This window comes from Moschus berezovskii, chromosome 1, assembly GCF_049115385.1.
Source record: "Moschus berezovskii isolate FMDL1 chromosome 1, NW_MosBer_1.0, whole genome shotgun sequence".
In the NCBI taxonomy this organism is placed as follows: Eukaryota; Metazoa; Chordata; class Mammalia; order Artiodactyla; family Moschidae; genus Moschus; species Moschus berezovskii.
In genome coordinates, this window is record NC_142460.1 from 149,207,083 (window position 1) to 149,221,624 (window position 14,542).

At 43.5% G+C, this 14,542-nt stretch overlaps 1 long non-coding RNA gene across 2 annotated transcripts in view; it reads right to left on the reverse strand.

Annotated features, from left to right (window-relative positions):
• The window catches only part of LOC148778869 (uncharacterized), a 30,741-nt gene extending 27,380 nt beyond the window's left edge, over nt 1–3,361 (reverse strand). For both annotated transcript variants that reach the window (XR_016038295.1, XR_016038296.1), the window contains exon 1: nt 2,970–3,361. This is a non-coding gene — a long non-coding RNA (uncharacterized LOC148778869). The remainder of the gene's footprint in view (nt 1–2,969) is intronic.
• Nucleotides 3,362–14,542: the final 11,181 nt, after the last annotated feature.

The window sequence follows — 14,542 nt, forward strand, 5'->3', positions numbered from 1 at the left end:
ACTATCTCCCAGAGTTTGCTCAAATTCATGTCAAAAAAAAAAGTCCTTTTCATCATGGGGGGTTGGAATGCAAAAGTAAGAAGTCAAGAGATACCTGGAATAACAGGCAAGTTTGGCCTTGGAGTACAAAATGAAACAGGGCAAAGGCTAACAGAGCTTTGTCAAGAGAACACACTGGTCACAGCAAACACCCTTTTCCAACAACACAAGAGATGACTCTACACATGGATATCACCGAATAGTCAATACTGAAATCAGATTAATTATATATTTTGCTGTTGAAGATGGAGAAGTTCTATACAGTCAGCAAAAATAAGACTGGGAGCTGACTATGGTTCAGACTATGAGCTCCTTATTGCAAAATTCAGGCTTAAATTGAAGAAAATAGGGAAAACCACTAGACCATTCTGGTATGACCTAAATCAAATTGATCATTTTAAGTACAATTAGTCTTCAGTTCTAGGGTTGATTTGTTTCCATTTCTTTGAGGCTAGCTCTCAGAATTGTGGCGGCTTATGTCATGGCAACAATCTGGTCATCATGTAGTTAACTTCTTCCAGCTGATGAGAGTTTCAGTATCTATAAGACGGCTCACAGGATATGGCTCTGAATGTTATCTATACCCCTTGAAGAGGAGCTAAAGGTATTTGACTGTGCTTACGGACTAAACTATTATTATTTAGTCTTGTTTGACATTTTTCCCTCTATTTCTGCATTTTTTCACTTCTGTGGTTAAACTTATTCTTTGGCTAAAGTTTTTCCACAAACAAAAGATAGGCTGAGGACATGGGGACGGGGACCATAGGATCCTGCTCTGTTTCAGTAAGAGTCATGATGAAGGACTCCCTAAGATTCAATGTGTGATGAGGGGGAACCAAAGCCAGATTTGAGACATATAGTTGGGAAAGGCTTATGGTAGTATCAACTGAGATGAAAAGAATAGCCCAAAGAAAAACAGTGAAAATGGCATTCCAGGAGAGGGAAGAGATTATGCAAAGTCCAAGAGATGTCCATGGATCAAGAAGTGTGTTTCAAGCCATCCAATACATGTAGAGCATGAGGAATTTGAAGAGAAGGGAAAGAGATGGAACAAGCAGGAGGGGTAGACCAAACCAGAAAGGGCTTTGAGGATCTCATTAAAGGGGCTGGATTTTAAAGAAGGTAACGTAGACCCACGAAAGATTTTAAACAGGAAGGCGTGGCAACCTACTCCAGTTTTCTTGCCTGGAGAATCCCATGGACAGAGGAGCCTGGCAGGCTACAGTCCAAGGGGTCCCAAAGAATCAGACATGACTGAAGTGATTTAGCACACATGCATGAATGGGTAAGAGCAACACGGTGAAGGATGGATTCGAAGATGGAGAAAATGGAAATGAGGAAACCAGTTGGAAATGCTCATTCATAGAACAGTAGAAATCAAGGGGCCAGAACAGGAGGGAGGAGGAGAGAGCCAGAGAGAAAGTGGGGATGGGGATGAGTCTGCTACCATACTGGGTGACTGGGGGATGGTGGTGAGAAAGAAACCTCAGAAGAAAGCGCGTTTGGGGAAAGGACAGTGAGTTTGGTTTCAGTCTTGGTCATAAGCTGGGCCGTGTCAACAGTATGCATGCTTGTTTAGTTGCTGTCGTGTCCAACTCTTTGCGACCCTATGGACTGTAGCCCGCCAGGCTCCTCTGCCCATTGAATTTCCCAGGCAAGTATACTGGAGTGGGTTGCCATTTCCTTCTCCAGGGGATCTTCCCCACCCAAGGACTGGACCCCTATCTCCTACGTCTCCTGCATTGGCAGGCAGATTCTTTACCACTGAGCCACCTGGCAGGTGGATGTGTCAATGTGGGGCTGGGAAGAGAGGCTTGATCACTGTAGAAATACAAAACTAGGGGTACAGGATAGCGGGAGATGTGATTCCCCGCAGAAAATGCTTACGAGATGAGAATATGGTCCAGCAAAAATCCTGCCTCCCAGAACCTAAGGGTTGACCATGATGAACCCGTAAACATTAATAAGGAACTTTAAACCCCTGAAATGCATAAAAATAATGCTCCAGTGCTGGCTACCATTCATCAGACACTTAGCAGTTTCCAGGTAGTGCATGAGTGATCTCATGTCATTCCCAAACAATCAGAGACATGTCTCCCATTTTTATGCTCATTTTTCAATAAGCAAACCTAGATCTGCGGAGGTGAAGGGACTTGCCCCGGGTTATACAGTCTAAGGGTAGGAGGAGAAGGGGGCAACAGAGGATGAGATGGTTGGATGGCATCACCGACTCAATGGACCGAGTTTGAGCAAGCTCTGGGAGATGGTGAAGGACAGGGAAACTTGGCGTGCTGCAGTCCATGGGGTCACAAAGAGCTGGACACGACTGAGCGACTGAACAACATACATTCTAAGTGAAGGAGCCAGGTTTTGCCCCTAGTTCTATCAGAGCAAACCCACATAGTTAAATCATGTCCAACTCTTTTGCGAACCCATGGGCTGTAGCCCACCAGGCTCCTCTGTCCACAGGAGTACAGAGAACAAACCTTCCACATGCAAAGCAAATGCCACATGCTATTGGCAAAGAACAAAGAACTTTTTTCCCTCAGCTTCTTACCAAGACAACAGGTAAAATGTTACAAATGCAAATGCTAGAAGAAAAATACAATGATTTAGGGGCTAGAAGAATCAAGAAAAAAGGCGTGGTTTACTAAAACAGAAACTGCCTCTGCACCAGCCTGCCAGTGCTGGGGGCAAAAAGAGCGCAGTGTGGAACAGACCTCCATCCGGTCCTCCCTTTCTGAATCTGACAAGTGCATGCTGACATGTTAAGATGCTTCGCACCACAAAACAAAGAACAGGATGCAGGGCGGGTGGGCCAGGGACTGAGATGATGAAAAGCACACACTTCAAGCAGAGTGGAGCTTGGCTGAAAGGGCACTTTTTTTTTTTCAGCAAAGCATCTGAACTGAGAGCATCTTTTCACTTACTTGACATCAGACAAGATGGTTCTCACACATTTTTTTCCTTTTTTTTCTCCCCCTGGAAAAAATGGATCTCCACAGGGCGGTCTCATCTTGAGCCTGGTTTTGCTTTCCACGATGTGTAGCATCCAGACCGAATCGTAGCAGGAGCCTGATCTTGTCTCAGAGGGAGGCCTGCAGGACCATCGTGCCCATCAACCCCTTCAGCAGAATCCCACCCAGGGTTTTCCTCTTTGATTTCACGCTGGGTCCCATCATTTCCAGATCTGATTTTTTTAAAGGTGAGTGTTTTCCTTACTAACTCAAGACTAGCAAACCTGTTCCCACTCTCTAACTCCCCCACATCTCTCTCTCCCTCTCTCTCACATACACACACACACAGACACACCCATCTTCCTTTCTAGCCACATCGTATTGCCTTGGCGAAGAGTGCAGTGAAGCAGAAAACAAATGCAGGAAGTGACAGACGACACAAGCATTTGTCCAATTAGCAATAAGAAAATCACAAGCACCGGTAGTGACCATTCATGTCGAACAGCCAACTCAGCAAAGAGCCCCACTCCATGTCTCTCTGATCTAATTAGAACCACTGGGGCTGCGACTGCCCAGCCTGTCCCTGCATTTTTAGCTCATGCAGGGCAGGTGCCCGAGTTGGCCAATAATGAGAGATGTGAAACCATCAGTAGTTTTGATTAAGCCACAGACTACCAATTTAGATGTACCATACTTCACAGAGTCTAAGACAGGCTTCCCCACCCCCTACATCAAAACATCTTTAAAATCAAAATGTGCCGTAGAATAAAGGCAATAATGGGATAGACCTCATGGTTTCTGTGTGATGAACTTGGTCCCATCTGTTCATATTGTCATCATTTCAGCTGAGTTCAAAGCATGGTTGTAAGGATGGGTAAGGAGGTTCAGTGCTGTTTAAAATGCCCTCCAAAGAGTATCCTATATTTTGGCATTTTCACAATGAGCTATTGTGGATGCAAAAAGAAACAGACAAGGGGGCTGTAAATTTGACATTTGTGAAGCAAATATTTGTTGCTACAGGAACAACTGCCATTTTATACTTTCTCACAAAGCAACAATCAACTGCTTTGAAGACCTCAAAAAAGATGAAATTTACAAGAAATGAAGCAGTTCTATTTGTCCCATATCCCACAAAGCAACAGAAAGCAGGAGAAATTGACAAATCCCTTGGAAAAGATAAAAGAGATTTCAAAGCGGCCAGGCTAGTATGACTAACTCAAGAGCCATGCAGTACTGTTAAGACATTATGTGAGAGTTTAAAATAAATTTTTACCTTAGAAGTTCACAAGGTAATGGTGAATCTGGTACTCCAAGATTTCTTAGGTACGATGAAATATAGTCTGTTCAGAATAACTCTGACCCCCAAGAAAACACATAACTATCCTCTAAAGTGCTTGACAGTCTGAAAAGGGTAAGTTCACAGTTCAGGAGAGTGACCACTGCAGGCTGATGAGAGACACAGAAGGGCTGAGCACCCAAAAGCATCACCCTCGCTATAGAGGATGCTGTTGGCTGTCATCCCCTACCCTATCTTCCTTGCTAGCAGAATCCAGGGTTGATTCAAGGCTGAAGGGGCCTTGTGCTTCAGAAAAGATTTGGTCCTTCCCTACTCCAAAGAAGCTTCATAAACCAATTCCAACATGATGTTGCCTTCTCTTTCTCATTGGTTGTTTTAAGGGTGATGTGTGACCCAGTTCTGATCAATAAGATGTGAAAAGATGGGAGTGGAAGTGTAGGGAAAACTTCTAGGATTAAAAATAAGATACATGAGAAGAAAAGAAAGGTATCTTTTCTACCTCTGGGCTTAGTGATGCCTAGAGCTGGAGGAGCCTGGTAGGCTGCAGTCCGTGGGGTCGCTAAGGGTCGGACACGACTGAGCGACTTCACTTTCACTTTTCACTTTCACACATTAGAGGAGGAAATGGCAACCCACTCCAGTGTTCTTGCCTGGAGAATCCCAGGGAAGGGGGAGCCTGGTGGGCTTCCGTCTATGGGGTCACACAGAGTCGGACACGACTGAAGTGACTTAGCAGCAGCAGCAGCAGAGCTATTGCAGCCATTTTGCAAGCATGAGGAAAGCTAATTGAAGGACAAAGACACACACTGAAGACCTAAGTCCTTAGTGACATCACTGGACCAACTTCTTAACCAAGACTAAACACTGGCTTCTGGTTATGTGAGATATTAAACGTCTGTATTGTTCAATCCATTGTTAGTAGTTGAGTTTTCTGCTACTTTCACCCAAAGTCATATAATTGATACACTCCTGCCTCCCCACCACTGTGGTGATGCCACCTTCCCTCCTAGACTTCTTGAAACTCCCACTTGGGATGAACCAGGAGAAGTATGGACTCTGAAATGAGCGAGGTGACAGTCTTGCTCAACTCTAAGCTGGGCTAGTCAGTCAGCATACGATATATTCATTTATTGGTGGAAGTGTGTGTGCATGCATGTTAAGTTGCTTCAGTCATGTCTGATTCTTTGCAACCCCATGGACTGTAGCCTGCCAGGCATCTCTGTCCATGGGATTCTCCAGGTAAGAATACTGGAGTGGGTTGTCATGCCCTCCTCCAAGGGATATTCCTGACCCAGGGATTGAACCCAAGTCTCCTGCAGCTCCTGAATTGCAGGCGAATTCCTTACACAAAGATTATGAAGCAACGTCAAAATCATGTGAGAAAGGGAAAGCTGGAGAATATTGTATCCTGGGGAAAAGAAGCCTTGTTTGGGATAAGGAAGGAGGAGCCAGTCTTCAAGGGATAAAGTATATGAGAGAGATGACGCTGTTTAAGAATAGAATACACTATTGTCATCCATTCATTTGTTCAACAAAGATGCCCCAAGTTGCTGCCCAATAGCCAGAACTCACCTTCATGAAACTTATGGTCTATGGGGCGGATGGATGATAAGCAAACTAATCATTACAAAATACAAAATGTGCAAAGACAGAAATGAGGTAAGGTGCTGAATCAGAAAAGAAGAGCAGAATTCGCAAGTAAACACAACAGTAAGAAATGACGTTGCTAAGGCCATGATGTTTAAAGTGAAGCCAAAACACTGAAAGGAAGACCATTCAGAGAGCAGGGGGAAGGATATTTAAGGTGAGATAACAACAGGAAGGAAAGAACAGGAAAATGATGGGAGGACCCATAGCACATATGGCTTTAGGCCATTTAAAGGTCTGACTATTATGTTAAATACAAAGAAAAATCATTTAAAGTTTTTTGAAAGAAGAGAGGCCTAAGTCAAGTTAAATTTTCAAAAGATCATTGGCTAGGGCCTGAAGAATTATTTGAAGAGCAGAGAGCAGTTGGAGAATATTGTCCCTGTTGGAGGGGTTGCTCCTGGGGGCTTGCACAGAGAGTGCTAGCAGTACAGAGGGGAGACACATTCAAGGCAAACTGTTTTAGTTCTAATAAACAGGACTTGTTGATGGGGGAGGGGGCAGGAAGAATGAGCCAGAACAAGAAATCAAGGGTCATTCTAGTTGAAACAAATTGGTGGATGGTGATGCCATTTATCAGGATAAGGAAGAAGGCAGGTGAATAGGTCTAGGAGGGTGGGGAATGGAACATTCAGTTTTGGTTTGGGGAATTTTTTTCTTTTTTTAAATTAAAGTGTAATTGATTTACAATGCTGCGTTAGTTTCGATGTGTAGCAAAGTGATTCGGTTATACATATTTTTTTTCAGATTCTTTTCCCTCATATTACAAAATATCGAATATAGTTCCTTGTGCCACACGGTAGGTCCTCGTGTTTTATTTTATGTATAGTAGTGGATATATCTTAACCCCAACCTCCTAATTTATCCCTCCCCACATCTTTCCACTTTGCTTTCTATGTCCATGGGTCTATTTATGTTATATATACAAGTTCACTGTATCACTTCTTTTAGATTTCACATATAAGTAAGTGGTATCATATGATATTTGTCTTTCTTTGTCTGACTTACTTCACTTAGTATGATAATCTCTAGATCCATTCATGTTGCTGCAAATGGCATTATTTCATTCTTTTTACAACTGAGTAATAATCCATTGTATAAATATACCACCTGGTCTTTATTAGATGGTCAAAAGGCACATGAAAAGATGCTAAACGTTGCTAATTATTGGAGAAATGTAGATCAAAACTACAAGATATCACCTTAAACCAATCAGAATGACCATCATCAGAAAGTCTACAAATAAAAAATTCTAGAGAGAGTTTGGAGAAAAAAGAACCTTCCCACAGTGTTGGTGGGAATGAAAACTGGTACAGCCACTATGAAGAACAGTATGGAGGTTCCTTAAAGAACTAAAAGTAGAGCTACCATATGATCCTGCAACACCACTCCTGGGCATATGTACAGACAAAAACATGGTTCAAAAGGACACATGCACCCAAGTGTTCACTGCATCACTGTTTACAAAAGCCAAGACATAGAAGGAACCTAAATGTCCATCAACAGATAAGTGGATAAAGAAGATGAAACATTCAGCTTGGGACATGTTAATCTGAGATGCCTGTGAGGTAGCCAAATGGAGGAGTCAAGATGGCAGTTGGATGCATGAGTCTAGAGCTCAGAGAATAAGGAGAAGGAACTATAAATTTGAGAGCCTGCAGATGCTATAGGAAACCATGGGGGAAAGATAGATGAATTCATATGAGGCAGCAGTATACAAGGAAAAGGAGGGCTTAACTTAGAGACGGCATAAAGGTGGGGTAGAGGCGACAAACCTAGACAGCGTGTTAAGAACAGAGACCTTACTCTTCCAACAAAGGTCCGTCTGTTCAAGGCTATGGTCTTCCCAGTGGCCATGTACAGTTGTGAGAGCTGGGCCATAAAGAAGGCAAAACACCAAAAAGTTGATGCCTTCTAACTGGTGCTGGAGAAGACACCTGAGAATCCCTTGGACTGAAAGGAGATCAAACCAATCAGTCTTAAGGGAAATCAACCCTGAAAATTCTTCGGAAGGACTGATAAGCTGAAACCAGTATTTTGGTCATCTGATGCTAACAGCCAACTCACTGGTAAAGTCCCTGATGCTGGGAAAGATTGAGGGCAGAAGGAGCAGAGGGCATCAGAGGATGAGATGGCTGGATGGCATCACTGATGCAATGGACATGAACTTGGGCAAACTTCAGGAGATGGTGAGGGACAGAGAGGCCTGGCGTGCTGTAGTCCATGGGGTCACAAAGAGTTGTACACTATTGGGCCACTGAACAACAACAAGAGGTGGGTTATTCAATAAGTAGGGGAAAAAATCATCTAAGAGAAGAGCCAGAAGAGTATTCTATCATGGATGTCAACAGGGTATCTCAAGAAGGAGTAAGCAGTCAGTTATTAAGAAAATCATCTGAGGGGTCAGTAAATCTATGACAGAATATAGGAGACATTGAATTTATAAACTAGAGGTTGCTGGTAATTTTGACAATGGAGTGATGCAGACAGAAACTAGAAGGGAGAAGGCTGACCAGTGAATGAGAGGAAAGGAAGTGGAGATGACTTTCAAGGACAGCTCTCATTAAGCTGGCTATGAAAAGCCTTAAGAGATACAAGCCATAAATAACAATAACAATGAGAAATCTCCCACTGATGGAGCCCCCACTATCAGCAAGCAAATTGTCCCTAGTCCTTACAAGGACCCTAGATAGTAGATACTTTTATGTTTTACAGAAAACCAATGAAATTAAGAACCGAGCGCAAGATTATATAATATGTTATTCATTTTCTTTGCTATGTAAAAAATTAAAAAACTATCAGCTTAAAGTAATGCATTGATTACTGTACAGTTTCTGAGAGTCAGGAGGTCAGGAATGGCTTAGCTGGGTCCCCTACAGAACTGATATCAAGATGCTCGTCCAAGACGGGTTCTCATCTGGAGGCTTGACTGAAGAAGGTTCCACTTCTAAGCTTTCTCAGGCTGATGGCAGAATCTATTTCCTTGTGGCTGTACAATTCTTTACAGCCTAATTTTTCAAAGCCAGCATTGCAGATAGAGAGATGATCTGCTGCAAACATGGAGTCTCATATATCATAGGCATTACATAATTATGGGAGTGACATCATCTTGGTTACATAATGTAATGTAATTATCCATGTAACAGGAGTGACAACCCATTACTTTTACCATATTCTGTTGGTGAGTAGTAAGTCACAGGACTCACCTATATTCAAGGAAAGATACTTACACAAAGCCATGAACGCCAGTAGACAGGGCTCAAGGACTCATCTTGGAATCTCTTCAACTCACACAGTTAATAACTGTCATGGAACTAGAGACCAGCTCTATCTTGTTCCAATATCCATTCTCTTTTACTTTAGCTATGAAGCCTCAAAAATATCAAGTAAGTTTCTAAAAAGGTAGTTCAGTTCAGGTCAGCCGTTCAGTCGTGTTCGACTCTTTGTGACCCCATGAATCACAGCACGCCAGGCCTCCCTGTCCATCACCAACTCCCGGAGTTCACTCAAACTCATGTCCATCGAGTCAGTGATGCCATCCAGCCATCTCATTCTCTGTTGTCCCCTTCTCCTCCCACCCCCAATCCTTCCTAGCATCAGAGTCTTTTCCAGTGAGTCAACTCGTCGCATGAGGTGGCCAAAGTATTGGAGTTTCAACTTTAGCATCAGTCCTTCCAATGAATACCCAGGATTGATCTCCTTTAGAATGGACTGGTTGGATCTCCTTGCAGTCCAAGGGACTCTCAAGAGTCTTCTCCAGCACCACAGTTCAAAAGCATCAATTCTTCGGCGATCAGCTTTCTTCACAGTCCAACTCTCACATCCATACATAAGCTGAGGTTAGAAAAACCAAAACTTGTTTCAGGCTCAGTGAACACTGTTGGTGATAGAAAATAAATGGACTTAATACTTGTTTTCAAAAAGCCTATAATCGAATTGGAAGAAAATAGTAATATATATATATATATAAAAACATGATAGACAATAAACAAGTCCTGTGATGGAATATAATTTCAGGTACTCCAAAAACCCAGAGGAAGAGAAGAAGCTCAGGAGGAGGCAAGTTTGTGGGGGCGGATGATAAGTTTAGATTCACACCTGTGGACAGTGCATACTTAAAAGACACCTAGATGGTGATGTCTGGTACTGGTCTTCCCAAACCTTAATGTTCACACAAATTCACCCAGAGATTTTGCTAAAAAGCAACTTCTGATTCTGCAGGTCTGGGGTGGAACCTGAGATTCTGCATTTCCAACCAGTTCCCACTGGGTATAAATGCTACTTGTCCTCAGACCATAGTCTGCGTAGCAGTCTAAGAAGGCAGTTAGTAAATGTTCTTGAATATTCATTCTCCATTCCTTCCCCACCTCATCCCATTCTCCTCTCTCTGAAAAGGACAAGACCAGAGGTTTCTGCCAAAATGAGAAAGAGAGACACAGAATGAGGGGATTCCCAGGTAGGAGCACCTCCCCCAGCAGCCACTGGAGATAGCCACACTACCTGGGAATGCCTTTAGTTGATGCCAAGACTTCATCTACTATTCTTACCTTCTTACCTTCCAGTACATTTACTGACTTTCCTCTCTAAAGAAATACAAAAGTGAATGACTAAGCCCACTGATGCAAGAACTTAGTAATGCAGATCAGCAAGCCTGATTAGCCAGGAACTGTGGGCTTAGTGGTATAATACGTTTCAGTGTAGAGGGAGAAAACCAAAAGTAGGTAGGTAGGGGTGACACAGTAAAAGGAGAATCAGGGCTGAATGGAGAAGAGGCTAGAGTTAAAGGACAGTTTCCTAAGACGTCCTTTTCCATTTTTAAGATAGCCCATGACCCGATCGAAATGTACACCCTGCAATATTTAAAACGGATAATCAACAAGGACCTACGGTATAGCACAGGGAACCCTGCTCAATGTTAGGTGGCAGCCTGGATAGGAAGGAAGTTTGGGAGAGAATGGATTCATGTGTATGTGTGGCTGAGTCCCTTTGCTATCCACCTGAAACTATCACAACATTCTTAATCAATTAAAAGTTTAAAAAATAAAAGAGCCCATGACCCACTCTGCATAAGAATAAGTTACTGAGTCTACCATCCTATGAAACTATTTTCTCCGTCAGGCACTCTCGGCACAGTGCTCATGTCATATGAGCTCTTCAGAGACCTACAAAAATGTTTGAGGCCAGGATATAAAATCATTAACTCCCAGATGTGAAAAGAAAGTAACAAAATACAAATTAATAGATGTTTATTGCCAAAATATGACATTATTTTAACCTCATTAATTGTTCAGCTTAGTATTCATAAAAGTCCCATTACAGCTGAAAAACATTTATAACTTAGATTTGCTCACTTTGTAAAAACTCCTGAGCAGGCACGAGGACTGCCAAAAAATCCTAGCAAATTGTCAAGTAAGTTTCCAGGAGCCAATAATTTCCAAAGAAATCTTTGGCCTATTTCACAACAAAAAGAAAAATATTTTTAATGCAAGTTTTGAGTGTGTATTGATACCATTATGTCTGAATGCAGTCTGAAACCTAAGACTGACCTTAGAATGTGATAGTTCTTTGTGAAAAACTATAAACGAAAAAAGAGAGATGGATCTCCACCTGAGAATAATTGTCCAAGTGAAAATTATAGAATTTTTAGGGTCTCATTCAAAGCCATCTAAGGATAAAAGAGACAAATTCATTCAGTCAGTGAGCACGTGCTATGTGCCGGTCACAATCCTAAGGCAAAGCAATACAACAGTAAAGAAGTTGGATAAAGCGCTAGGTAGCAATGTAAGGTGAGCTTCCCTGGTGGCTCAGTGGTAAAGAATCAGCCTGCCAACTCAGAAGGCGCAGGGTCGGGAAGATCTCCTGGAGAAGGAAATGGCAACCCACTCCAGCATTCTTGCCTGGGAACACCCATGGATAGAGGAGCCTGTTGGGCTACATAGGGTCTCAAAAATGTCGGACAGGGCTGAGCGACCAAATAACAACTAGCAATGAAATGCAAGAGTACCTGGAGACAGATCTCACTGAACCATGCCCAACCCATCCACCTGAGGCAGTGCCAGGTAAGCCCAACAAGATGCCTGCGCTGGAAGGCCACCTGGTTTCCACAGAGAGAAGAAAGAAAATTTGTATTAAGTGCCTACTTTGTGCCATGACGCTAAGTGCTGTGTCATTCTTGCCAGTTGACTCCCCCTGCCCGCGGTTCAGTGTGGTCTCTTAGTTCACATACAAACAACAAGGGAAGTGAACCCTGAGGCCGGTTCAGACAGCTATTTCCCAAGTGGGTCACTCAGGACTCAAGCCCAGGCCTATCTAACCCCAAAACCACACTTCTTCGCTCGGACACCCTTGCAGAGTGGCAGCCAACGCTGACCACTGCCTGCTCGGGAAATTCCCGAGCTGGTGTCGGGTTGGTGAAAGCCAGGGACAGGGAGGAGGTGGGGTCTTTGTCGCTTCCCGGGGACACGGGCCCCATCCAGGCCCCGGCTCTGTCAGAGAACCCCTGAAGGAAGCCTTGAAGGTTCTGGATGTGCTCAGTCTCTGCACTTAAATAAACACCTCTCTGGCCCCAGGCAGGTAATCTGGCATCTGGGGACACTGTCGCCCCTGCCCTCGACAGAACCTCTAGTCTGGTGGATGGCTACCTGTGGCGCCAATGATGCTCTGCCTTGGGAGCCGAACTGTGTTCTCCACATCCACGAGCAGCTTCTTCCTTCTCTCGGGGTCCTTGGCTCCCCCAGCCACCCCCAGGCCTGAGGGGACAGGGGACAGGCCTCTCCTGGGCTCTCTGCTCAGCCGGCCTTTCATCTCTCCTCCCCGCACCCACAGCTCATCAGGTGATGCGGGGCCGCTGTCTCCCAGGAGCAGATGCCAGAAGCACCAGGAATAGGACTTCTCTCCAGAGTAGCTGGCCCTTCCCAGCTCTCACTTCCAGGCACCCCCACTCAAGGGTCCTCCTGTGCAGGCTGCTGGGAAATGGTTAATGACCCCACACCTGTCTCAGGTAACCCTTAGAAATGGGTAGAAAAAAGTAGTCAGGCTTCTGCTTAGTTTCCTGGTTTTTCTTCCAAGTACTTCAGTACAAAGGAAGTGTTAGTCGTTCACTCATGCCCTACTCTTTTGCGACCCCATGGACTGCAGCCCACCAGGCTCCTCTGTCCATGGGATTTTCCAGGCAAGGATACTGGATTGGTTTGCCATTTCCTTCTCCAGGGTGAAGGAAGAGGCAGCAGTATTTACATTTTTCCCCCGTCCTGTGAAAGAGCAGTTCTAGAGAGTTGGGGGTAAGGGGTGTCCTAGACTTGATATTTGGTCTCTTTCCCACTCCCCACCTGATAGAAGTCAGACTTCCTGTCCTTCTAGGGGCTGCAGTAAAGACCTGGCCAGAAGCTAAAGCTAATCAAAGCAAGGGAGAAACCGTCCTGTCTTATAGCCACATGTTCATATGTAAAATCTTCCTAACAAAGGCAAACTATTATATACAGGATGAATAAACACAGTCCTATAGCACAGCAAACTATATTCAATATTCTGTGATATACCATAATGGAAAAGAATATAAATGTATCTATGTATGTATGTATGTATAACCAAGTTGGGCTTCCCAGGTGGCCCTAATGGTAAACAACCCGCCTCCTCTCTTTTGCAGCCAGGCAGATGGGAAGATGAGGGCTCCCCTTCAGTCTGCGAGGACTTTGGAAAGGGTGACTCCAGATATGGTGACCAAAGTAGAGTTTCCAAATATTAGGTCCATCCGTTGAAAGAGACCCTACAAGTCTCATTCCTTTAATCTATTTGAGATTTATTTTTATAAATGATAGTAGATATGACTCCTTTTTAATTTTCTTCCAGATGGATAGCCTGTTGCACTTGCATTATTTATTAAATAATTCATTCTTCTACTGAATCAAAATACCACATGTTCATATGTAAAATCCTCCTAACAGAGGCAAACTATTATATACAGGATAAATAAACGCAGTCCTATAGCACAGCAAGCTATATTCAATATTCTGTGATATACCATAATGGAAAAGAATATAAATGTATGTATGTATAACTGAGCTGGGCTTCCCAGGTGACCCTAATGGTAAACAACCTGCCTGCCAATGCAGGAGACATAAGAGAGGGGTTCAATCCCTGTGTCGGGAAAATCCCCTGGAGGAGGGCCTGGTAACCCACTCCAGTATTCTTGTCTGGAGAATCTCATGGGCAGAGGAACCTGGCAGGCTACAGTCCACAGGGTCGCACAGAGTCAGATACAACTAAAACAACTCAGCACACATGCACGCGTGTATAACTGAGTCACTTTGCTGTACAGAAATTAACAGAACTGTAGTTGTAAATCAACTATACTTTAACAATTTTTAAAAATCCTCCTATAAAATGGGATCTATTTCTGAAACGTCCATCTGTGTTCTGATCAAGATGGCTATCCCTCTGCCTGTATCATACTGATTTATTACAGTGGCTTTTTAGTTAAACAGATGCCTCCTTATTCTTCTTTCTACAGTTTTGTTGGCTCTTCATAGGCATTTTTTCCTCTGTATGAAATTTTAGTATCATGATCTGTTATCCACCCAAAAGCTCTCATTGGAATTCTAAC